At 42.0% G+C, this 27,410-nt stretch overlaps 1 long non-coding RNA gene across 9 annotated transcripts in view; it reads right to left on the reverse strand.

Annotated features, from left to right (window-relative positions):
* Window positions 1-295: 295 nt before the first annotated feature.
* Window positions 296-27,410, reverse strand: part of LOC310894172 — a 29,656-nt gene continuing 2,541 nt past the window's right edge. Inside the window, exons 3-5 of one of the 9 annotated variants that reach the window (XR_014579629.1) lie at window positions 20,928-27,215; window positions 9,193-9,296; window positions 296-3,742 (exon numbers count right to left, since the gene is read on the reverse strand). This is a non-coding gene — a long non-coding RNA (uncharacterized lncRNA). Of the gene's footprint in view, window positions 27,216-27,410 lie in introns of all 9 variants that reach the window. The other 8 variants (XR_014579630.1, XR_014579632.1, XR_014579625.1 and 5 more) reach the window with 8 other exon arrangements.

Genomic DNA, 27,410 nt, shown 5'->3' on the forward strand with positions numbered 1-27,410 from the left:
CAGTAGAGGTGATAAATGCTTTGTTTGAACAGCTTCCACTTCTAATTCATCAGAACAACATTTCCTCTTATGTCTCTGCAAGGGCTGATTTAACAGCTTTCTGTTAGCACTAGTCTAGATAACAAGTGGCAAACAAAATACTCCAAGGCTGCCTCTTTTCTTATCCCGCAGCCTAATGACAAAAGGAGACGATGATTGTACCTTATTTGCTAACTATATACAGTGCTTTATCTTGCATTTTGGCTTACAGTGTCTTCAATTTGCTTATCATCATTCTGTGACACTGCTTGCACAGCTCCTCCACGCAGTTCTTGGCTGCGGTACCTGGGCACGTATCATAAAAGAGCAAATGCATGCGTTGACACCCGTTGATCACCGATGTTAAGAGGGAAGATGTTCCTTTTGCCAGCCAGTGGCACACCAGATCTCCAAGCCACTAAGGAGGTGCTATTATACATCATCTGGGCACCCTGTGGTCTGCATGGGTCTGGCCACAGCCTCCAGGCAGCCAGGTGAGAGAGCCAGCATCCAGTCTTGGTAGCTACGTACTTTAGCAGCAGTAAGGCTTCCACACTTGTGTGCTATGGAATTAAAAAAAAAAATGGGAAAATGGGAAAATCCCCTTATAAAGTTCCAGAAGGATTTTGTTTCCTTGTGGAAGTGCTGGGGTTTCTGCTGACCCTTCCAGGCATGCAAGAGCAAGTAGTCTAGCCATTAACATCAGCAGTCCTGCCCAGCCCACCGGTCTGTGCTCTGATATTATCTGCAGCTCTAATCCCTTAGAAACCTCATGTTGTATTCAGATGTCAGAAACTGTGGCTTAAACGAGCTCATCTCATGCAGCTTTTTTATATCTTGCTACTGCATGTGCAAAAGTAGCCCGTTTTATGGTGGGGTCTTGCTTGAACGGCCAGAACCAACGCGTGCCGGCAGCTGGAGGTGACTTGGTTAAATGTGTCAGCAGGCTACGACCTTCTACGCAGAGGGAGAGGAAACAACGTCTGAAGCAATTCCTAGAGCAGCACAAATTAGTTTGCCACTAAGAGCCCTCAGAGAGGTTGCCAGAAAGCCTGACGCTTAACCCAAGTAATTACAGCTGCAGGTGTCTATGTAAGCGTGAATCACATAGGTGAAAGCAGTGCTGAAATGTCAGCAAGCATGGTTTTAGATGCCTAGGAACTGAGTCCAACTACACTTTATTGACCGTAATGCCATGACATCCTTAAACCTTGCATCAACCGCTAGCCGGAGTACAGCGTGCTATTACCCTTTATGATACCTGGGATGGGCAGAAACTGTATTGGCCATATCCTAGTCTATGTCCATTTAGGTAAATGCAGGACTCACACAAGTTGGACAGGAGGCTAAGATTCATGGCCGTGGAAGAGAAGACGTAAAGCAGGCCAGTAGGACAATATATGTATGCCTGGCTCTGTAACTTGGAAGTTCCTGAAGAAATTGACACTGGCCTTCCTCAGTGTGAGGTCCAAGACAATTTGTGCATTTTCTTCAAAGCAAAGACTCCCTTAGAACAACCTAGGTCTGCCTTCTCTCCTGTGAATTATCCTTGTAAAAGTGGGTTTGGAATTTTTTTCTCTTTTCATCTCCTGTTCTACTTTATATATACTGATTATTGGCATTTTTTCTTGTCAATTCGAGTAAGAGGTTTCCCTTCCTAGCATGATGACTGACATCAGTTTCATTTTTACGTACAAAATCCTATATTTTTATCGGATATAGCACTAGTGAATTTCAGACCCAAGCTGGATGATGCTATTTCATATACCACATTAATCCATGATGGCAACTCCTAAAAGAGGGTCTGATTTATTAAGGATTACTGCAATTTAAATACGTCCTACTTCAAAGAATAAATTGTTCTCATTTGTGAGGGTCTGGCTTATGAATAGATGTTATGACTCTGTGGACAGAGAATGACATACATGGAAAGAAACTCTTAACAGCTCTTAACAGTTCCTCTTCGTAAGGATAAACTGGTTTTCCAGAGGTCACTGCAAACAAGCCCCAGTTAAATGGGACAACTTAGGTGGACAGGAATGCAAAATTTGATGTGTTGATACCAAATTATCCCAGGTATAAAGAACTACTTTTTTCTTTCTTTCTCTCTCTCTCTCTTTTTTTTTTTTTTTTTTTGTAACATAAGGCAACTGTTCTATCTGGAGTTAGTGGAAAGGTGGAGTTAAGGTTGTGGTTTCCTGATTTGCTTTTGATTACTTTGGATACCATGTTCTGCAAGGACATAGGGAAAGGAAAGAAGCTGTTGACAATCTCCACTTCCACTTAGGTCTACAATTCTAGACAGTGAATTACTCTAGGTTTTGAGAACACACAGGCAAAGGGGGCTTGACTGAAAGTTGCTCGTTCCTGCCTCTTGTCTACTCTCTCCTTCACTATACCTCCAGTGGAGCATGAGTGCAACCTCCATCACAGGTTCATGTGAGAGCTGACGAGGCTGAGGCGTGGTGCAGGCAAGGGAAGGATTCCTTCACCACAAAACTCAGGAAGCAACTGCAGATCAAAAATTCCCCCAGCTGAGGAAAGGTTACAGGGCAAATCTGGACCTGCCATTCCTGGTAGAGCAACTGAAATGTACAGGTATTATGCATTCCTTCTCTTGACCTCTTCAAACAGTCCTTAAATATTCAACAGAATAGCCAAAGCCCTGTACAGCAGGTATAGCCTAAGCCTACACGTGGAAGGAAAACTATGGAAGAGCTCCTCAGATTCCCAGAATGATCTCCAGTGCCAAAGCACCTGAAGCAATGTTTCAAGCTTTAAGCTCAACTTAGAGGACTAGCATTTGTCAAGCCTAAGTAACTTGAAAAGGTGGTGGTAGCGGGGGACGAAGGGACACAACAAATCATTACCTCTGCTTCTGCTCAGGTTAGTGTCAAAGCCAGCCTTCAGACAACAGCCTTGCCAATTTGCAGCCCCAAAAGTTAGTTATACCACAGCCCAAACATACCAACGTGCAGGGCCGCATGCCTTTAAATCGTGCTGCTGCTCCATGCGAGGATTTTCCCTGCCCTCAGCATCCCCGGCTGAGCGCCTCTCTGTTATAGGATTAATTTGAGACAGGGCGCCCTTCAGTGCACTCCCATTGTACAGGCCTACCACAAAGGAGAATTAGAGAGCAATGGTGGAGCACTGGGTGGAAGGGGAAGGGGGATGTACGAGTGGCTGCATGAGTGAAGTCACGCAGTCATGCTGTTCAGTTTTTTCAGATGTGGTGCTTAAGGTTTGTAACACTGGAGCAAGTTGTGGAGCAATGTCCATGTTTTTAGAGCTTGCTGTGGGAGAACTCATCTGTCCCCACTCCAGATCCTGGCAGAAGTAGCATGGGTATGGCAAGTCATGAAAGTAAACTAGTTCTGGCTCCAGATTTGTCATTCCATTGGTGGCAAGGCATCGATCCAGCATTTTATTCTCTGATGTACGTCTGTGTTATGCAACAGGCAGGCTTGTTCGCAGTTCTCCTCAAGTTCCTTGGAGTCAGTACTCTGAGCCTATGCCACAGCCCAGATACGTCTGTTTTCAGCTAACCCAGACAGCCCTCTGCGTATCTGCTGTGTCCCAAGACGCCCTGATACCAGCTTCGGTGCTGTGCACTAAGCACGTTCCTGTGCTGCTCTCCAAACCTGCCTCTTCTCAGCATCCTAAGCCAATTTCAGTGATGTCTGTGCCGTATTCCAAGCCTTTCTCATCCCAGTTTATCTGTGCTCTGTGAATACACAAAATAACCAGATAATCTGCTCACAGTTCCTGATTCAGTCCAAGCAGTCAGAATATATGTAACTGAAATACCTTTTGGTGCAAGCTGACGTGATCGCCGAGGAGAAAGAACTAAGACCAAACACTGCAGTGTGGTACAAAGTTTCTGGGCTACCATGGAAAAGAAGCCATGGTACAGAAAGGGAATCACTACAGACTATGGGAAGTAGACATGTTACCTTAACAAGAAAGAAAAGCAGATGCCTGCAGAACTAGCATATAAGCAATAAACAGTACACAAGGCAGTACCAAGTTCAAGAACATGCAAAAACTGTCAAGGGAAAGGAAAACATTAGTAAGACTCTGATTAGTTACCTACTGAGAAAGACGAATAGAAGTTAAAATTAGTTTCAAATGTATCTGGTGAAAAACCTAAAAAGGTTAAACAAAGGTGCTTTCATGATTTCTTTGCTGAAAAAGGAGCTTTTGAGATTGAACAGGAAGCAGTTGGAGTGTCAACATGAAAGGAACGATTGATCAGAGGCGAGTGCAGAGGGGCTCCTGCAGAAGAGCTAGCTCAGGAAATCTGTGTGATAGGCAACAATAATAATGACGAACAGCCCCAACTAAATGTTATAGGGGGGCTCTTACGTGATCAGAAGGCATAGGAAACTACTGGTGTGCATCAGGAAGAGGCTAACTAGTAGTGTAAGTGGCTGGGGAGGGGTGGTGAAGAAAGGAGAGAATTTAGATTAACACAAGGATCAAAATTATTTGTATGTGGCTTAGGAAAAAGACCGAATGGGAAAGACAAACTGGAGAGATGAGAGTTACTGGTATTTAAAAGGCAACCGCGATTCTTAGTGTCTTCTGATAGCAGTGAATGACAGCAATTAGCGTGCTGCTGAGCGCGCTGCAGGATAGCATGGCATCAGTACATTTGACAGATGAGGAAAGCTATTGTTTTTGTCTTTTCTACTTGAGAATCCCAAATTACTTTTTATACAGCTAAATCTTGAGGCCTGGAAAAAGTTCCCGGTCTTGAAAGGAGATACCAATGGGCCAAATGTAACTGTTCACGTTCATAACGGCTAGAGCGGAGAGGTTAGCAAGAGATGGAACAAAATAGTGAAGTCTGGCTAAATAGGAACAGTATGCTTAGAAGGGCACTAGCTGGTTATTTTCTGAGTGGTGAAACGATGGACAAAGTACCCACGCAGAACAAAGGAGCATCAAGCAGTGTAAGCCCAAGACCAGTCTGGGGAAAAAAGAAATCACAAGAATCATGCCCAGTGAGAGCAAGAACAGAACTAACTATACGGAGCATAATCCGAGTGAGACAAAAGAAACCACAAAGGAAAAGTCACATCAAAACACACGCCAGTTCTGCTGATTTGCTTCAGTGAAAAGTTTACTTAATATTTCACATGGAAATCCAGAATTTGCAGTTACTCCTCTCCTCTGTGGTGAGTTTTAAGAATGTAGCCCCAGAACTCCAACAGCCATTTTAAAGCAAAAGTAGGAAACTTCCTGGAAACCAGAAGTCTTGCTGTCCATACAGTTAGCACAATCCATTCAGATGCGTGTACAACTGACATGCACAAAAAACAGCAGAACACCATCACTGAGTTAAAATTGTATTAAGTCTTCTGGTCCCCCAACCCCTTCTTCTGCCTAGAAAATAGGTGTATAAATAGTCTCCTCTTTTCTAATCAGCAGAGCGCTTCCTTCATCTGCTGCCCCCAGGGCAGATGATGGAGAACGGGAAAACTAAAAGCAAAAGGCAGGGGTGTGTGTATGTAGGGACTGTCAACCGAGGGGTGACACCAAATGAGGAAAAAGAGGTATGGATGGGAGGGCAGCCTGTGGAGCTCATGGGCTGGTCCACAGCAGTGGCTGCACAGGGACTGGTCCTGGAGAGGGAACAGCCACTAAGGACAGCACGCGGGCTGTGGCCCAGTGCAGGAGGGCTGGGAACCAGCTGGAAAATGCAGCAACTGGTGTGAGAAAAGGTGACAGACTTACCGGGCAGGGACTGCACTGTCCTAATGCTAACCTCCTCTCTCTTTGCCTTGAATTTTCAGAGCCAATTGTCATCCTTACCCATGCAGATTCTTTCTTACCTTGGAAGTGACCCTACAGATTTCAATTCAGACGTTAACTGTACAGACAATGTGTTACACAGAGCCTTTAAGGGTAAACACAATGTGCAGAATGAGTATTTGCTACACAGAATAGTTCCTTGTACATGCATTTTGTTGCCAAATGCTGTGTGGCAACATCACTGGGTGGGTGACTAAGACCAGGACCTTGGGCTGGTCTGGACTGTTTTGCTGTCCTGCATGGGCTTTCAGAGGCAGAAAAACCTATACCTCCAGTCAGGTCCTACAGCAGGTGGCTGCCTAAGGCTACTGAGTGAATGAACAGATCTGGGGAGAGGACAAACACTACTAGGAGGGCAGGTAATGCTCAAGGTGGCTGAGGGCCCAGATGACAAGTAGATCCAGTGGAGACACTGGGGTAGAAATCCTCCCACTTTCACAAAATACATAAAGTCCACCACGTAGTAATACTGAGGTGGCACGCAGATCAGAATTAGGCACTGCCTAGGAGCATTCATTTGCAATGGACCTGACACAGCGGGACTTCAGCAGAACGGCTCTTCCTCCCCTATGGCTGTTCAAATATTGGACCTAATGGGGTCTGTTGGGTCCCTGCTCCCTTCCACATTCCAGACAAGAACGAGGACTAATCCTAAGAGATGAGAAGTTACGTGGGCAGCTACTGCTGCCCTTCAGAAAAAGGCAAAGAAGCTAAAAAGCCACACAGGGACTGAGATTAAAACCGAAGTTTCTGGCACCATGCCCTTTGGAGGTCATAGAGCTCTTTTTGATTAGAAAGAAAAACATTGGAGTTACACAGAAATATTTCTGGCAAGAACAGTGAAAAGACATACTATGTGATGGATATGGTTTTGATTACACTTTGAAAGTTTGCCTGAATGTAGCAGTAGTAGCAAAATAGTTTGCAATTTAACCTATCCCCTTCCAAACTTAAAATAGGACTGTTCTGCTTAGCCACGTATTAAAATGACATTTCACTACTGGTTTAGTCATCTCCCAGTGCTTCTCTCTCTTTGCTTTTGACTTGCACATTAACATAATGATAGGTGCAAATAATCTTGATCAGTCACTCATGGCTCATCTCTTCCTGTCTATTTGAACTGTTTAGCCAGTATCTTTTCTCATTACAACCATCACTTTAACAGCAGAATTATATTTAATGTTGCAGAAGTCCTTTAATGATGACTGATGAATGTTAACAAGGAGAGGTTATTTTTGCAAGTAATCATTGCACAGCAATACTGCTACACTGAGTGCTCTGGTTAGAACGTGTGCTGAAGTTATTTACAGACCTCCATTTTAAACTCTAACTTCATGTACTCGAGACATCCCATTTGTCATCTAAATCCAAAGGAGAAATATCTTCCTTGTGTTTAAAAATTATTTATATCTCAGACTGGAAATAATTCATTGCTGTCAGTGTTCCTGCCATCCTTTAATCCATGGATACAGTGGAGGACATGCCAGAACAGACCCTTCCTTAGAACAGCATTAATTTTGGTGCAGACCTCTCAACGTTAGAAAAAGGGCTGGCATAGTGGGATTCCAAATACTGGACCTGGCCTGTTCCTGGACTGACTCATTTGGTCAGGATATGAGCAGAGTTCTCTCATTTTATTCGCACATGTTGTGGTTTAACCCGGTTGGCAGCTAAACACCACACAGCCGTTCGCTCACCCTCCCCTCTCCCTCTCTGGGATGGGGGAGAGAAACGGGAAAGTGAAGCCGGTGAGTTGAGATAAAGACAGTTTATTAAGACAGGAATATAATAATAACAATAATAATAATAATGATAGTATTACTACTAATAATGTGTAAGAAAACAAGTGATGCACAATGCAATTGTTCACCACCCGCTGACCGATGCCCAGCCTATCCCCGAGCAGCCAGCCCCCCACCCCGGCCAGCCACCCCTATATATTGTTTAACATGATGTCAGATGGTATGGAATACCCCTTTGGCCAGTTTGGGTCAGCTGTCCTGGGTCTGTCCCCTCCCAGCTCCTGCTGCACCCCCAGCCTGCTCGCTGGCAGGACAGAGCGAGAAGCCGAAATGTCCTTGGCCTGGTGTAAGCACTGCTCTGCAACAATTAAAACATCAGCATGTTATCAGCGCTCTTCTCATCCTAATCCAAAACATAGCACCCTACCAGCTACTAGGAGGAAAATTAACTCTGTCCTAACTGAAACCAGGACAGCACACTCATAGGGGAGTTTCCATGTTAGTCATATGGGCACCATGCAAAGCACAAGTCACCATATCACTCCGACTTCTCACTCTTCGGTACAAGGTCTCATCTAGTATGCATCTGGCCAATCTCACTGGAGTCCTGTTTCATGGTGTTGCCAAAATCTCTGCTTTCAATTTAAGTCATGACTACGGCACTAGCGCAATTGAACAATTTGGCTAACTGGATCTCCTGATGAAATTATTAACACGATCTTAAAGCTACGAGCACATAGTTTCATTTCCAAATCAGAGAAAATAATATACAAGGTAGATGTTAATGCTGCTGGAAGCATTGTTCAGCAAAGGCCACGGAACTGAACACAATTTGCTTCTTTCCAAAGACATCTAGTTTAACAACTTAGAATACCAAGGTAATCTTTAATGCATTAAGCATTCCCAGGCAGAACTTCTTTTAATATGTTGTACTGCCATTCTCCTAAACTAGTATTCCACCCCTATGTAAACACTTCTTCCACAACCTTTACTTATAAGTTCTCCATCAAAATTGTGTTGTTGGTGGGCAGCTAATTATCTTTTTAATCAGGTTGGGGTTCCTTAATAAAAAATAAGTTCTTCACATAGAACTGGAAACTAAAACAGACACATAGATCTGGTACCCACACGGGCAGTGTGTTTTCTGAGTGCCATTTTCTGGCTGGAAAATGCCCCGCACCCATTATGTCAGGACATACCAAATTAGAAAGGGTACCCTGTGAGGAAACTGAGCTCTCCCTTGGTGCTGCTTCAGGGTCCTGTTGGCCTGGCCCTCACAGTGCCCAAACCACCATCCCTTCTGTAGTCAGGTGAAATACTGTGGTCACAAACTTCACCCCCCACCCTGAAGGCTGCTGCCCCCGGTAATAGGGAAGACCCAAGTACAAAGCAGGAAACTGAAGGCAACTGAGTTCTTGAATCTGCCCCAGTGCCGTGGTACTGGGCTCATAACACAAACTGGACTGCTGACAAGGTGGCTTTCACTGGTGGTGCTGGGTCACGTCTCGAGTGGGTGCTGCTGGATTTGTTGCCTTGGTTGCTCTGGTAAAACATCCTACATCACTACTGCATGCAAAGCATCCCAACCAGGGGAGGTGAGACCTTTCACACTCACCAGACCAAATGCTGAACGTAGGAGCAGATACGGCACCATGCCTGTAACACCTGTCTTGTTCACGTGAAGTTAGCAGCTCAGGTCCCTGTTATTCTCTCTTCCCTCTGGGAAACGGAGAAAGTGTGATACAGACATGACCACTGCTTGCCCACAACACAAACCAAAGATGCTGTAGGGCCCTTCGAAGGTTTTGCTGAAAGCCGTGCCACCTTTGGGTAGTGACTGAGGAGACCGATGTACCTACCAGAGCAGCTTGGCTGGGCAGTCCCACTGCTCTAGAGTGCTGTCAATGGGAAGGTGTGAATGTGGGGACTGCTTGTGAGTCTTCAGATTAGAAACTGTGATAAATTAATATGTATAAACGGATCAAGGAGCAGCACGCAGTGCCTCCCCAGAAGACTGACTGAACTAATTTATTTTACATGTAATTATGTATCGCTGTCCTGTCCTTCTACTCTGCTGTTGCTGAAGCAAAGAAAATACCTCAAACTCAGATCATTAAATCAAGCCTAAACATCAATCGTACTTATTTTCAGAATAACTGTTGGAAAAAAAAAAAAAAAGACAAGTAGAAAAAGCAAGCAATATTTGTCAACATAAACTGAAGTAAGCACTGAAAAGAGAACTGTAGGAAAACGTACTTGCTACAGTTTAGGCCACATCCTGATTTCACATCCTGACTTAATTCAGCATAAATCTGAAACAATGCCAATAAACCCACTTTGCATTTACCCCAGGTAACTGAGCAAAGACCTGGAATGTGCTGGCGTTCAATTAACAGTTAGGCTAACTAGCACAGATGGAAACATAATCCCGAAAACTGTTCTTCCTCTTTCTTCACGTCACATTGCATTCTTAACGTACACAGACGCTGAAACTATTGCAGAATTGAGCAGTTCCTTAGTTACAGGGACAGTTTTTAACAGGCACTAATGCTTTGAATTCAGATGGGCTAGGTATTTAGTGGGAGACTGAATTTAAGTGGTTGGTTTTGCTATACAGAGCTCTGAGCCGCCCTGGGATCTATCAAGTTGTACTACTCTTTGAAGTGAGCAGTCTGGCAGTTTTCTCCAAAAAGTGTGCTCAGTTTCCTACCGCCTACCAAGACTGAAATACACCATTTGCTTTACTGATCTTCTGTCCATGCTGCAAAGCCTATATATTTTCCAGCATCTACGAAAATGCTCCTGAGAGAAACAAAAACAAAACACAAGACTGTTAAAGGCTTCTTTTTGGAGGGGAAAGGGTAGGTGGTGTTCCCTAAAGCATGTTGTGTGTTATGTCTTGAGTTGAAATGCAGTCAGTCTTTCTAGTCACATTTTCAAATTGGTCAAGCAGCATCTAGAAACAGGAGTGGTGGTTTTTTGTTCGTTTTTCAATGGCAATATTGGGACAGATATAAATTAATCCCTTCCTGTATCAGTAAGTCCAGTAGCATATAAACAGAATAAAAGCTCCACCATCGACACTACTAGATGCCTGTAAGCACTACTGATTTCTGCAGAAGGCACTTTTTATCCCTGCAGGTAGCTCCACTTGCACGGCCGGGTGTCTGTCCTCAGACCCGTCCTGTATCACCTGACAGGTGCCTACATCACCCGATAGGCATGTCACTGACTGAAGCAGGTCCGTGAAATCTCAGGGCAGCATTCTTCAACCAGGCTTGTCCTCTAGTGCTCACCAGGACAACCTGAGCCTGCAGGTCAGCTCTGGCCATCACTAAGGTATAGGTAGTGCTCACAAAAGCCAAAACAAGATGTTTTTCCTGTATGTTTAGCACTTATCTTCTCATATTAGCTTAGTGGTTAGAGTATTTACAGCTAATGCGGGAGATCTTGTTTCACGTCCTTAAGCTGGACATTAACCCAGGGATCTGTAATTCTGTGTCTACACCATAAAGCCATGGGTCGTTCTTGGGTAAGACTCTATCAGGGAAGCTGTTTAAATAGCTGTATATAGCTTTGTATAACTAACTACACATCCACGAAAGCAAAGATATGAGCCACACTCAGTGATAACAGCTGAGTGAGAGAAGAAGCAATTCTCTCTCTCTGACTCTACAAATATTTAGTTACAAGAGCCTGGAAAAGTTCTCTTACAGAGCAGCCTGGAATCCAGGAGCTGAAACATTCCCTTGGGATGTGTGTCACTTCATGACTAAGCAGCATATACTTGTTCTAGTTAATGACTTGCATAACCTTTGAATGACTTGCCAGATTTAAAGATCATGGTTTAAAAAAAAAAAAAAAGAAAAAAAAAAAAGGACAGTAAGTTTCCAGTGTAGTAGAGAAATTGCTCCAGGAGAGAATGAAGACAGAGGGAGAAAGATCATAACGTGAGTCTTAGGGAGGACTTGAACAGTCCTTATGATACTGGAAACCACAGCTATTCTGGTTCATCCTCCTGTTTGCTCAGCCAGTGACTTGGAAGAACAATCCTCCCACAAGAGGATTTAAATGCAAAAGCAACAGAGCAAGGCTGTCTGCCTGCACATAAGTGTAGTTACCTGATGGTCTGAATTGAATCTGGAATTCCTTAGAATGTCACAGATTTATGCAAGTTCAACCAAGGAAATCAGTAAAATGATCTGAAAACATGTAAGTTTCTAAGAATGACCTTATTTTCCTTTCCTCTTGCCTGCTGTGTTGGCTATAAACTCAGGAAACAATGTATTCTTCCTCTAGAAAATATCAAAATCAATTTATCCTAGTTCTGGTCCTAAATCATGGCCATCATATTCATAATATGAATTATGAATATATCATATTCATAGTATCAATTCTAGGTCTCAGATCACGGAGAAAATGAGATACTGCACAACAACAGGGTTGACCCAGACCTCTGGATTGCTGATTTTTATCAATTGACCTATGGGTGAGAATTGATCACACGATATCAGAAATGGTACTAAACACATAATGTAAATAGCTTTCTGAGAACAAACAGATGGAGATACAAGCAAAAAAAAAAGTGGAAGAGTAATTCAGTTCAGCTGTATATTAATGTGGTTGTAAGGGATAAACCATTCCAGCAATGTTCCATAGAACAGATTCTTCTTCTTCTTTTTTTTTTTTTTTTTTTTTTTTTGAGGGTTATGAACTTTAGAGACTACTCGGGTTACTGAAGGTGCTGAGGACACATCCATGGCCCACTTTGTGCTCTCAGGAGAAGATCTGACATCAATCAGCATCCCTCTGCCTCTCCTTCCATGCGGGGCAGCAGCATATACATGGGCCAGGCTGGAGCTGGTATACACTCTCTCCTGTTTCCCAGCTGGTATGAATGAAGGAACAGGACGTGGTGACAGCGTATCATGGCATGCATTCATTTGTTAAAGTAAATTCAGCCCAAGTTTTCCCTCCACAGAGTCAGCGTTAGGGATTAAGCCAAGGGCTGGCTGCCCCCTCAGACAAATGCCATTTACAAAGCTAGACTTTGTACTTCAGCAAATGCGGGGATGACCAGCACTAAGAACTCAGGCCATTAGTTCCAAAATACTTTTTAAATTGCATAATCACTCTTTCTAAGGAGGTAACTAGATCTAACCCAAACCCTCCCCATTTAATCTGCTGTTTTGAAAACAAACAATACTGGCACCAAACACGAAACACTGCAGATACAGGTTTTAACTACTCTACCAGGGCAGTTCCACCTCAGGATCTTGACGCATGACTGAATTATGACAACTCAGAGGGTCCTACAAGAACACAGTATGTGGTTGCTTTTAGCACATCACTAAGAGGAGACAGAATGATTTAGTTAAACCTTTGCCCTGGAGGTTCCCACTAATACATTTTACCTTGGGTTTCCTATAACCTAGCAGCACATACACAGGGGCAGTTACCACTGCACGGCTGGCACACAATAACTCTCTGAGCAAAGTAATTCAAGTGTGTCAGAGCATTTAAGTAAAGGCCTTTACTGAGATCTCCAAACTTCCAGTCTTTTATGCAGGACACTTTACAGAAATGCTAACAATTATTTTCAGTAAAGATTTTCTCTTTTTATCCTCTTTAACTGAGCTTTGACAACTAATTATCTTACCAGGAGCTACTGAAAGAGCTGTGTTATAGTTAAGCTCCAGAAATACTTCAGCGCTAGCGCTGAGATGTGAAGCTACACAGAGCAAGGGAAGACTACAATCAATGTCAAGGACTCTCATAGTTACAAAAAAAAGTAAAAAATACAAGAACCTAATTTCCTCTGCCTCAGGGAATAAACATCGTAAGTAATAATTTCATTGATATCAGAGGTAAACTCATGATAAAACACAATCAGAATAGGAAGAGGTTAAAGGCATTCTCAGTGCTACACGGAATACACGTCACCTCCCGGTAAGGCACTAAGAAAGAACACATAATAAAGGCTAAATATAGGCTCTGTAACATACTAATCCAACTCCCCCATAAAGCATCTCCATCTCCTCTTCTTAAATGGGGATCATAACTTGCCCACAATACCACAGCAAATGAGGACGTGTAAAGAACCACAGGATCACATTTTTCCCATTCCACGAATGCTACCAGACTAGAAGTGCCCAAAAGCTGCCATGGAAGACAATAGCAGCCTTTTTCTGCTACTTTTGCTCTTCTGGACATCAAGATTATTCATGGCATGAAAAGCTGCAGGATCAAAGATTGCTCCAACCTTTCACTGAGAACTAAGGCTCAGCCTCTGGGCCTGGGATAACAGCTAGCCTTAACGAAGGCTCAGCTGAGTCCAAAGCCAACTATCTTTAAACTGACCTGGTTATCTTTCAGCTGACCTGGTTATTGAATCTAGCTCTGGATCAGCACTGCTCTCCGCCAGGCTCAGACTCCTTGTGCAAATCCTCCCCTGAGTCAGTGCTTCGTGACCCAGCTATCACAGAGCTTTGAAGTGCTGCCTTACATATCCAAGGCTCTCCTTTCCCTTTTAGTAATCTACTTACATGTTCTGAGAACTCCTCCTCGGTGTTGTAATTCTAGTTTGACACACCTCCAGGCACACCAAAAAAAAAAAAAAAAGAGCCCAACCCGAAACACATGGTACTCAGGCTTAGCAAAGGAATTTCTCAACCAGTCGCTGCAGAGCCACAGGCTTCTGTAAAGCAACACCAGGACTGGGACTTCCTCACTCCACGGACTTGGCGTTGCCTCCACATCAGCCTAAGTTTTGTCAGCGTTTCAAGCTAGTCAAAGCTTTTCCTTTTTCCCCCTCTCACGAAGCACTCCTGTTTACAGAGAACCATGCTCAACCTCCTATGTGTCTGTTCAGCCCCACAGGCTCTCCCCTCCTCTTGTCCTACTGAGAGGCAGCAGGTCGATCTGCCAAGCTTGTTCCCTTGTGTAAAAGCAAAGTGAAAGAAATGAAAACTAAAAAAAAAAAATAAAAATCCAAAGTCCTCCACTCCAAGGGCCTCATCCAAGAATTTCATGTTCAAGCCAAAAACTGTCCTACAGTGGCTGTTCTGTGAGGTGCCTCAACGCTTCTTCTGGGAAGACAGCTCATAACTCAGAATGGATGTCCTAATGCAGTCTCCATTATGGGGAGTGCAAAAGCCTCAAGCGGAATGATGACAGACATCTGCTAGACATGGGGATGCAGAAAATGTAAATCTTTACATAGATTATAAAGATAGTATTATAAAGTATCTATGACACTTTTACCCCGGTGCATATGACTGTACGTGGAGACACAGGTGTATTACACTGATTATACTCCCCAGGGGCAAAAAGGAAATTACAATACGTAAGTTTGTATCTCCCATAATCACGACTGAAAAAGTGCTAATTAATGAATTGTTCTCAGTGGACAGACAGCTTTCAGGGGCCCTGTTTTCATGGTTCATAAATCAGATTTTATTAGAAAACAAACTGACCAGTGATAGCTGCAGCAAAATTCGAGAGCTTTTTTTCCTATTTAAGATACATTCTTGCAAAGTCTGTGCAATGCCTGATGCACGCCTCTTATTTCTTCATCACAAATAAATCATTCAATGCCTCTAATAATTTTGGTACAGACCGTCACGAACCGAATTAAAGTTGAACAGAAACATAAGCTTTCAGTATCTAAAGGACAAACTGAAGTTATCATGTCAGACGCTTTAGAAGATGAATGTACAATTTGACCTGAACCAAACTTCAAAGTCAATGAAGGCCAAGTACAGATAAAAAGAAAAATGAGAAAGATTTCAGCAATTACTTCACACTGAAATTTCAGTAGTAGAGAAACATATACTTAGGTTAGAAATAGCTTCTATGACTGATAAATAACCTGATACTTTAAAAAAGCAAAATATAATATTATTTTACATAATTTGTTCTGTTCATGTTACAGCATAAATAGCAGTGTTGGCAATTTCATATAATTCAGATGTTCTCCGAATGAATAATAGCAAGGGGGAAAATGAAAGTAAGGGGGGTAGGGAGGGTTCTCCTTCCACCCTACCACTAACCTAGAGACCTACTGAGCAATTTAAAAAGGGGCAGGGAGGGAGGCAAATAATTTCTTTCCCAAATAAGCTATATTCCATAGAATTCTCTGCAATTATCTTTATGGTCTCACTTATATCCATCTCTACAAAATTGTACTACTTCAAAATAGTGTAATATTTCCTAACAGAATTGCCCAAGTTCCTCATGGAATACTAGAGAATTCTGAGGTCTCCCAAGATTATCACTCACTCTAACAGCTACAAGAGCCTGGAAAATACAGCTAAAGATATAAGTAGCACACGGGGATCCTTGCCAAAGCTCCCTGTCAGCTTATCCTCCCACTCCTTTCTCCTGCTGCAATGAAGCATGGCACGGAAGAGAGACATGCGGTGAGTGGCACATCTTTGCATCTGCACTGCGTTTTCAGATGATCATTCTACAATCAGTTTAAAATGGCTTTTAGGTTAGATGCTGGCAGCAGCATGGTCAAAACATCTGATTCGGTGGTTCTGGCCCAACAAAAGGCTCTACCAGCAAGAGCTGCCCCAGTATTCCTTGCCACGTTCAAGAGAAAATTAACGAGTAAATCTTTTGGCAGATTACTAATGACAAAGAGGTATTTCCAGCTAATCATTATTTTATATGAAATGAGCTCATGATCTCAGGATGGTTCTGGCTGTAAGGTGGCATTACATCATTCACCCTCGCTGTTGACACTGGGGCTTTTGGCACACATTTGACAGACAACACCTGCCTTGCTAGAATTCAGATATGTAATTCATTACTAGTCCAGCTCTCCTGATATGCTAATCAGGGAAGCCGCAGCTCAGATAAGGATAGGTTTGCTTTGTGTTTTGTTTTGGCTAGGACATCCGTATCTGACTCACAGGAGGACTAGATAGCACAATCATAAAGAAGTTCCCATCTTGTCCCAGCAGCAGCTTCTATGCTCACTACCACCTGCAAAACCATTCCACTGAACCCCACTTTAGCCACTTCATTGAAGGTACACCGGCAGAGATCACTGACTGACAACAGGTAGTGAATTTAGAAACACAGCATGCCCACATTATCTGAGCATTCACAGTAAACCCTTCCCCATACTCATTTCCTAGGGCAAGTAAAACCTGGGCCTACTCTTTGCAGCATCCAGATACATTTGGGCCTCTAAAAAAAAATTCTTTTCAGGCAAAGACTCAATTCTCCTAGTCTAACAAGAGCTATACACATATTTAAGGTGTATTTCAAGTGTTTTGCAAATCAGATCTGAGGTCGGCACACTAGTGGTTCTGTTGTGTCTTCGTGGCTGGACGTAATCTCTTCCAGGCTCTAGTTGCTGTGATCACTGCTATTGGCAGAACAGGAGCACCCACCCTATAAGCTCTGATAGCCACGCAAGTATGAGTTAGCAAACAGGGACCTGTTCTGTTCTCAAAGTATGTGGAAATCATGACATCAGCGAATTAATTAAGGACATCTGAAATAGCCCTCTTGGGTTCTGTGAAGCAACGTGAGAAGCTGAATGTCCTAACCACCTCCTGTTCATTTTAAAATAGATCAAAATTATCTCCTTGGCACTCTCAAGAGAAGGGGGATTTCCTCCATTCTCAGCACCAAAGCAAGAAGCAACACCACACAGCTCTAGGAGCTCCTGGACTGCCAGCACCAGAGGTTAATAAATAATTTCTGACTTGGATATTACAATGAGGTTTAATATGTTTCATAACCGTATCCTCTTTGATCTGCAAGTCTTTACGTAGCTGATTCTGTGCTTTGAATTTACAGGAACAGCCGTTGCTTCAACTAGTTTAAGAGAACTGATTTCCATTACTGCTTACTCAAAATTAAAAAGAAATATTTCCAACAGCATAGTTGAAGTCATCATTGTACTACTACCAGCAATTGAAATAAAAGCCTTGTCACCAGTTACCCATCGTTTAAATTTCACTGTTGATCTACTGTAATCAAAAAGAGGAGGAAAACAATTGAAAGTATTATTGACTTCTTGGTGCTAGAACCTAGAAATTGAATTCTGGTAAGACAAGTTCCTGTTTAATAACTTTGCACAAAACTAACTTCACCAAGACAAACTTTTTTATTTATTTATTTATTTTTATTTTGTGGAGAGAAGTCAAGTAGACCTCAGATTTGGTGTTAGTAAGTCACTCATCATCTGTGCAATCACTGTGGTTATGCTCATGTGCTCATAACCGTAAGCAGCACAACTTTGGCTTTACAAACACAAACAGCACATCAAATCTTTAAAAAGCCCACATAATTCCACAGGGAATGAAATGCTTTCCATGTTAATCTGCATATTTGTGTCTCACGATTGTATCATCCCATTTCAACTGAGACACAAACTGATCACCGTTTCTCTTGTGCTTAGGGCTTTCAGAATTCCCCCTTATGGGTTTGTTATTAAGAACATACCTGAACCTCTGTCAAAGCCTTTCCTTCCTGCAGGGATATTCATGCCTCTACCTAATCGTTCTGATTAAGAAGAATAAGCCTTTTCCATTCTGCAAAATGCATCTGAAACTGGCCCACAGCTTTTCAAGTTATGGATGTACCCTGCAGACCAGCAGACAAGGGCAACACAGTTGTGAACTCCTTTCCATAGGAACCCACAATAAACTCCCTCATGGGGTTCTACTACAATGTTAATGTCTGTAGCATTTCAAAGCTTTTTTGGTGCCACAGCACCTGACTGCACCGATCCCCACCCTGACCCTCTCAAGCCTTTGACCTATTTTCTGAGTTTAGGAGTACAGCTTCCCCCAGACAGAGCACGCTAAGATTTTGGTTTCGCCCCTGTTCAGCATAACCTCCATGGAGCCCATGATTCCTGCTGCTTTATTGGCTTTGACCAGCAGTACGTGATACTACAGAACAGATACCAGCCAACCCAGGAGTACCTCAGACTGATCTGGTCTGCGAGGACCCGTTTCCCCTCATCCCTCTGCCCCACTTTCATTGAAATCCCTGAGTTCCAGCAACATCAGATGATGTTTCAAAGCAGCATTAGGCACGCTGAAGGCCCATCCAGACAACAAAAAAAAAGCAGTCATGATTTACAGTGCATCAGGCAGTGACTCGTATAACTGCCTCCCCTGGGAGCTCTTTTGAAGTGTACATGAGTCAACAGACTGACAGCACAGCACCATGTGCCATCACCGGGCATTCATGGGCAGCCTCACTGTTTCTTCTGCAGCACGTCTCATTCTCCTGTCTCCAGTATATCTCTTTTATGTCTCCCTCTGGCTCTGTCAAAGCAAGTTACACTTTATTAATTTGCTGATCGGCTCCATTCATACTGCAGAAATTAAATTAATGAAAGGCACAGCCTCTTTGAACGCTAGCAGAACCAGCATTTAGAGCACCCTGCCTCACTGAAGTGCATGGAAGTTTTCCCGTAAGTCTGAACTAGGCCAAAGTCTCACTTCCAAACTCTGAATGCACCCAGACACTTAAAGTGCGGATGTTTGAGTAACGTTGAGCCCCCCCACTCAAAGAAGCTTACTTGTCTATGCAGTCCACAGTCCAAGTGGCCTCCTGTTTATCTCCACCAGCGCCTGCAGCCTTTCTGCCACTTCGAGCTACTCCTGACACTGGGCCACTAACATTTCTGACAGGGACACTGTACTTCTGAAACAGCACTTAAACTATTTTGTCATTTCAGGGCATTGCTGAAAACAATCATCAGCATGACTCTGTCTTAGCAGTTGTGGTGCATAACATTTATGTGGATACGAAGGTCTGAAGTCAGCTTTGAGAGTGAAAAGTAGCATGGCTATATTAGTGTGGTGTTTCATCAAAACTAAGCACCTTGCACCTCAGTTAATTAATGAAGCAGGAATGCCCCAATGACGAGATCATATTGCTGCTGCTGCTCAAAGTTAATTTAGCATGACAGGTGTCATTTGTGGAGGACATAAATTCTGGACAATCTACAAAGAACTTCTACAGAGGTGTCTCATTTCATTCAATAAGTATTCAAAAAAACAACATCATTACCAAATGTGCAAAGCAGCACCTTCCATCTACACGTGTATGATTATTCCTGTGGTAGTAAGACAACAATGAACAATGACAAAATGTCATTGTCGAGAATCAGAGATATAACTAATAGCACCGTGTGCATATTTGCATGCACAGAGATATACCAATGTATGCATGCAGTGCTAGAAGTTCACTGCTTTGTGCTTTCTTCTGAGACTTAAACCAACTGTGAAGGTCAGGACAGGTTACTATGTTTGCATACGTGTTCTTAAGCACACACATGAGCATGTATTTACAATACAACTAACTGCAGTATTTGCAACACAAATGAAGCTTTTTCTTTCTGCCTACCTCTTACAATTTGTTTGCATGTAATCCTATATAACCAATGTAATCAAATAATTCATATAAACAATAAACCTAAACCATGGTCTAATTCCCTAGTATCACTGAGACACACTGGTTTATACATAGATTATAGACTATGACAAGTCAGAAACTATTTCTAACTAACATTTTACCTGATGACATGCTGAGCTCTTAAAACATTCTGCATGGAGAATACATACAGGTCATATCCACACATGTAAAACAGAACAGCAGTTTAAAGCACTCTGTGTACTAACGTGAGGCAACAAAATAGATTAGATAAATACATTTTGTGTAATTACTCATTTTTTTTTCTTTTAAATTGGTAGGATCTATCCAAGAAATCAAATTTTGTTTTATGAGCAATATTGCATGCTTTTGTATTGAGACTACAGGTACATTTACCGAACTGCTATGAAATAAGGCAAGAAACAGCACAGAACTGCAAGAAACCAGTAGTTTTCTCTCAGTGTTTTATCTCTATAGCATTGAGCAATCTTTAACAATCATTTAACAATCTTTAAACTTCTGCATTCAACAAAATACCGAATAATGCAACACTATTTAACCCCCTTATTCAGAGTGAATAATAATTGTCAGATTTTTAACGTCATACAATGTAAAGCTATTCTACTTCTAAGTATTTTGAGAAATGTTTTGAAGGATGACACTTAATAACGCCAGATTCATTAATAAGCAACGAGTGATGTCTTTTATGCAATCCTTACCTCCACCTCTCTCAAACATGCGATTCAATGTATGTGTTAAAGAACCAGACAAAAGCTCGGTTTAAGGGGGATGCCTAAGGAAGAAAAAAGAGGGATACATTCATTTCAGCGGTTTCAGACCTCTGTTAACTCAAACACAGACTGAAAGCCTACACCTTGTGTAAATTCCCCGCTCCTCCTCTCCAAATTTGCCAAACTCTCAGTGAGGGTGAGTACTTACAGCCACTTAGGCCTTAGGTTTCAAGCCAGTGCCAGTGCCGTACATCACCTATGCTGTAGCGTCTACTCAGTTAGCAGTGGTAACTAGGAGGCTCTTTATTCTAGAACAAGAAGTATGACTCAACAGGAGCAGCCCTGGCTCCAGAACACTCCTGCTAACCGCAGGACCTAATCATGCATGGCTGGGCACTTGTGTATTGCAGCATGAGGTAGGCATGTTAGCGGTGAATAGGCAGAGACAGGTTAACCATTTCACAGACTCTGGTGCTTTGTGTTCACTAGAATTAGCTGCAGGTGTACGCGATCTAGTATTAAAATCACCAGCAGTTTCTTCCCACAGAAATGAGTGGGAACACACCGCTAACGTGCATTTGTTCAATACTAATTAGCTTTCAGCTAACAAGTCAAAAATAAACGCGGGATTTTTGTAGCTTTCAACGTTTTGATTTAACTTTTAAGGCTAAAAGGTTCTGCCTTCAAAGAAGTTACTTGGCCAATTAAAATATTTCAACTAACATGATTTTTAAACAGAAACGCTACCCAGGAATGCAGCTTGCTTGGATTTAGTGTCTTCAGGCACACTTGATTGAAACAGCTAGGTGTCAATTATCTGCCTTAACTGCACACAGGTAAGATAGTCAATTAGCACCCTGAAAAGCTGTAAACAGCATAAAAAGTCACTCAAGCTGTGGCCTTCTGCTACACTTTTCAGGACAAACCAGTTAATCAAACAGCTCCACACCTGAGGCTTGCTTATCTCTGAACAGATGAAGTTGGACCCTCAGCCATTTGAGCATCCCACACAAGACCGTTAGCATCCAGGTGATTCGAGTCCAGCTCCTAAGGAGATTAATGACCTTAGACTTGTGAGGTTCTGTCTGACCTCATAAGGGGTAGAGAGGTGGGGTAGGTATAAGAGAGCCTCAATATTCCCTGGTATTGGGATGTGTAGCTATTACTATGCCTCTTAACTGCAAGGATGGAGGGAAGATGCAAATTTCAGGGGTTTAACACTTAATCTGATCAACCTATTTTAGCAGCCGTGTAAAGTCTTGTATTTGCTGAATAAGGGTAGTTTGTTCACCTAGCTTCACTTCTTACTTAGAAGGTCTTCTTAACGAGACATGAAGTCTGCACACCACTGATCTAGTTTTCAATCCAAGTGTGCTTACAGTTAGGCTGTTAATACACTCACTTCATACTGGGGATCCAAACTCCACTGCTTGTATGTTCAGTGTCTCCTAACCCATCGGCACAACTTCCCCAAGTTCCCAGGGCACTCTGGAAAAACAGTGTGGTTCTGCCAGCTGCAGGACAAAGAACAATTAGCTATGGCTCTTAGCACCTAGCTAATTATACAGGCCACAGAGCACCCATGAAGTGCTGAAAATGTACTCCAGTGTGATTTCTTGCGTTTGACCGTGTCCCCAAAGAAGATCGAAATCATGAAGACCATCACAAAAATATTTATGTGGCTTGAGCAGTTACTCTTAAGAGCTACTCACCTAAGGTTTCTCACACTATTTAAAGTTAAGTGTTGTCACAGGTCCTATACTGTCCCCAGAAGAGATACATAGATTGGGGTCATTGTGTTTTGAGATCCACGTGGCCTCAGCTGCATTTTTGACATTGTGAAAGATCACTTGCTGACAGGTTGCCCGGGACCTCACACATCCAAAGTCTGTCCTAAGAAGTGCTGCACTGGCTGAACGTTTGTAGAAAGAGCATGCTACATAGAGACCCTGAAAGCCCCATTCAGACTGAGGAACATCATCCTTATTGAGTGTAGACAGCATATATACCTATTTCTCTGTCCTGCTCACTCCTCCTTTATCTGCAACCCTTCAGGATTTGCATTTTAAAATCAAGTACATAGACTGGGCTTATTCTCCACAGTACTGAAGTACTGAGGCTGAGCAACTAAGAGCCTCCACCCAAGCACTGTGATCCTCTCAAAGAAGAGGAGGAAAAAAAAAAGGCAAGCAACAAAGTCTTGGTCAAATTCATTTCCCTATTTCCTTAGACTGCAGCTCTTCCTTTCTTTCCTCAAATGGGCCACAGGCAGGTTTAGGGATCCTTCTTGGTGCACTAGATCATACCTGCAGACAGGCACAGTCCCAAGTCATCACAACGTGCAGTTGCCTTCAGAAGTCTAGGGCCTCGGGCTATGTCTAGGATTTTACAGAGAGGTAGCCAACACCCATTACCTATCACTTTAAAAACCTCACACGCCTTTTTCAGCAGTGAAAATGTAACCCCTTTCTTGAGTCATTAAGCCTCCTTTTCAGGGCTCCACCCAGGTGAAAATAGCAGCTTACTAATATCACCTGCAGAATAGAAGCACCAGTCCCTATTACTACAAACTTGTTCTTTAAGGCTGGGCCTCTCAAGAAGGCACTGAATTTTCTCAGTAGAGTACTTTGTACATAAATGCTCAGAAAATTAAATGATAATAGCTTGTTTAGATCTTCAACTGATGATATTGTGCCATCATGCCGCAAATTTGACTGGTCACACTCAGAATTCTTCCTAATATCTATAATATTTAGCTGCAAACAGAATGTTCTTTTGATATGTGAAAATTATAGATGATAATAATATGACCGCTAAATGGTACAACAGTTAAGATTAATAAAATAATCACAGCAGGAAAAAAAAAGTGAACGCAATACCAACAGAGGTACAAAGCTGGTAACTTGGAATTTCCCAGGGCGTCCAGCATATATTCAGAGCAGGTACAGCACAAACAGCAGTGAAAGCTTTTCCAAATTCAATATACAGTGTTTAATTGTGGCCTGTCATAAAATCTCACTATTTTTAAATTAATCTGCATCCTTTCAATCTTTGTTCAGCACAAGATAACATATGAATAGGTTTTTCTATACTATTATATCCAACAAATAATATCGACATTTATATTCTGCTAAACAGACATGGAAAATCTGAGGTCTCAGAAGGTATTTATTTTCTACACGAGTAAAATGACAAAAGACAGGGAATGGCAACTCTGCACCTTTAGCAAGAACTTCATTTTTTCCAAGTATTAAGCTGACTTCCAAGAGGTCTGTCTTCCGAGCCTTTTCTTCCCCGACACTCACCTTCACCTTCTACTGGTATCACTTTGCTAGTTCCCAGACCATAACAAGTACTCCAAGTTAGATTTGTATTAAAAAGAAAACCAATCATGGTATTTATTATACCAAGTAATATTTAGTATAGTAATTCCTTCATTATGACCACATGTTTTGTGCTTCTGCAAGCACAACTTAACCTTGTCTGATAAGGACAGAGATAACTTTTTAAATAATGTTCCTGAAATATAGCAATTCTTTTAAAAACAATTTTATTTTTTTTAGTGTAGACACTAACCAAATACTTTGCTGACCCATTAAATTATTTTGTTTAGACTAGACTACACTAAACAGAAAGTGTGCAGAGAGAGATAGTCAGGATTTTTTCATTTTAAATTAACATTTTGCCCCTGAGAAATATCAAGTATCAATTGCAGATATGTTTTAGGCTTTGTTTTCATTGCTTTATTAGGTGATTTTCATACAAAAAGAAACAGTCTGTAGATGAAAAAGCTTAAGAGGAGATAGACGTTCTGGTATCTTAAGTTCAGCTAGGAGAGCTGCACCTTGTTTGGGGTGCATCGCAGTAAGCCTACTGCTTTGTTCTTGATATGCACCAGTTTGTGGTAAAAGCAGGTTAGTTATCCCACAATTAGAAAAAAAATCCCCAAACACATTTTTTTGGTCAGCCATACCCACTTTACTTGCTTTTCTTCTTCCAGATAAGCAAAAACTGATTACATAAATTGCAAAATTGCACCCAGTTTCAAATTTCAGGAAAGAAGGATCTGTTTTCTCCCATGCCCCAAGTTCTTGAACTAGACTGAGACTGTTAACGACCGTGTCATTTGTCACGCTGATTATGATATGCTCACTTGTGTGACACTAAAGATAAGAGCCAGAGCCCCGCCTCCTACCCCCCACCATAGACAAGAAGGTAAAGCAGGTACAAGATGCATCTGTGGTGGACAAAAATGCTCATTTCTGCATAAACTGTGGAATTACATGCTTGAGGTCTGTTCCTAGTCACGCTTTCGTTTTAAGTTAAAACCTGGAAGTGAACACTGTTACTCTAAGCAAGATTAAATCTATAATTCACTTTTAATTTTAATTTTACACAGTGGCCTGACTTCAAATTGTACACTTTCACGTTAATGCAAGCTTCGTAAACCACTCCCCCGAGTATCTGTGCAGCTTTCAGTCTCGGAGCAGAAGTGATTATGCCATTTATGAAGTTTCTGCATTGCCTTATAGTCATAACATTACTGCATGTACTTAAGTTGCCTCTGTAGTAATCATGATAACACTATTTCCATATGCTTATATACTGAGGCACAGACATGGGGGAGGCCTATGTGGAAATAAAGGAGCAAGGGCTGGCACATGAAGAGTTGTAGGAGGCCCCAGAGAAAGACAGCACTAAAACCTGCTACAGGAGCAGCATTCCTCTTTACTGGTGTCTAAAAATCTCAGTGGCAAGCATGCATCACTGTCGCAGCTGATCTTCATCAGGAATGGTAACGACTACCTGTTACCTCAAGTCTGTACTGAAGCCCATGCTGAGAACCGAAAGGTTGCAGACCTGACGCCATACCAGACAGGAATCAGTGTGATTCCACATATGGGATTCCTGAGCTTTGCCTCCTGTTTGATCTTTGACAAGCAGAAAAGCGCACACATAAAAGAGCGTAAAGCACATCCAAGTTGCAGAGTCTATTACAGAGAAGTTCTGAAATGTTAGGATTGTGTTCACAACTTTGATTTACCCTTTTTCCCCCCTTTCACAACGGTGGCAAAGTGTGCTCTAATTATGGGAGCACAGCTGGCTGGCATAATTTTGATTTCCGAAGTTTTTGAAAAGGTTCCATGCAAGGAGCTACCAGACAAAGAACAAGCTAGGGGAAAAGGCAAACAATTGTCACGAATGAAAATCTGGTTAGAGCAAGAGAAACACAGTGCAAGGCTAAATGGCTAATTTTTATTATGACAAAAGGTTAACAGTAGGGTGCATCCAGGTCCTGTACTCTGTTTTAATATATTAACTCAGCCCAGTTAGAGAGAGAAAAAAAAAAACGGGACAGGTAAAGAAGAGTGAGGTGCTGAAGTCTGTAGCTATCAAAAATGTATCTGGGAAAAGGGAGACTTGCGAGTAACTTCAGTGTGACTCCCGTTGCATGAATGAATAATGCAATAAGAGAAGCTCAACACCAAGATGAATACAAAACCACATATAAGAGAAACTTCAAACAAGCTATATACTCTCCAAAGTTGTTAGAGCCCTCTGCTCAGTATGTAGCAGCAGCCAAAAATAAAGCCTAACATGCTGGATTCCACAAGAAATAGGTCAGGGAGTAATATCAAATACATATATATTGTAATCAGAGGCATAACCTCGCTTAGAATGCTGCATGGAGCATAAGTCACCTTTACTGAAAAATGGAATACTGTATGACCAAATAGACTTGGGAAAGAACCAAGACAACAATCAAAAGCTGGGAGCAATTCTCATAGGAAAAGAGACTGAGAAAACCAATTTATTTATTTTTTTTATCTTCGAAAGCAGACATGATGAAAGCACATAGAATAATGAATGGTATAGAGAAGGTAAAAACCAGGAACTTTCTTTTCCTTGTCTCAAAGCACAAGAGGATATTCAATGAAATAAACAGTTAAGAAGAAAAACAAAAGAAATGCCTTTTTATGTAATTCACAATTCAACATGGTACTCTGCCACTGACTGCCATTACAACGTTTAAATACCATACAGATATTAAACATTTATACCAGAATAAAAACCATCCACCCATCTCAGTAACAAAATAAGTTATATTAAGCTATTGCTTCAGGGCTTGTATCTAACTATTAAAGAATAGGATGGGACATTTGTGGGAAAATATTACCTCATGTCTGCTTTCTGTGCCTCCTCCTTTTCCTCTAGACCATCTGAGACTAGTCAATGTCATGGATAAGTAAAGGTGAAGAATGGGTGTGACCCGTAACAAGAATCACTGTTTTTCGTGCATAGGACAGATTTATCCACTGAAAGAACAGTTATTTGTTGCATCACTTTATTCTTGTTGCGAAAGGTGTAACTTGCTTAACTTACTGTGCACTACTTAATGCTGCACAAACTATAAAGTAGTATGTTTCCTCACAAACACTTCAGTGGCAAGTCAGCGTTCCACAGAGATCAGCATCATGTTTATTGTCGTGATGTCCTATAAAGAGAGAGGATATAATACTGTCAAGTTTATGATTGGGAAACTGGAACAAACAGTCTAAGATAACAAATATCCACAAGCCTGTGACGCCTAAATATTGATTTTCCAGAGCACTCCCTGTAGGAGTTTTTATGTCCAAAGCATAGTCTTGGAGACTTCAGTGGTTGGTAGGCATATGCAGTCCCAGCATTG

The sequence above is a fragment of the Anser anser genome (assembly GCF_964211835.1).
Source record: "Anser anser genome assembly, chromosome: 2".
NCBI lineage: Eukaryota > Metazoa > Chordata > Aves > Anseriformes > Anatidae > Anser > Anser anser.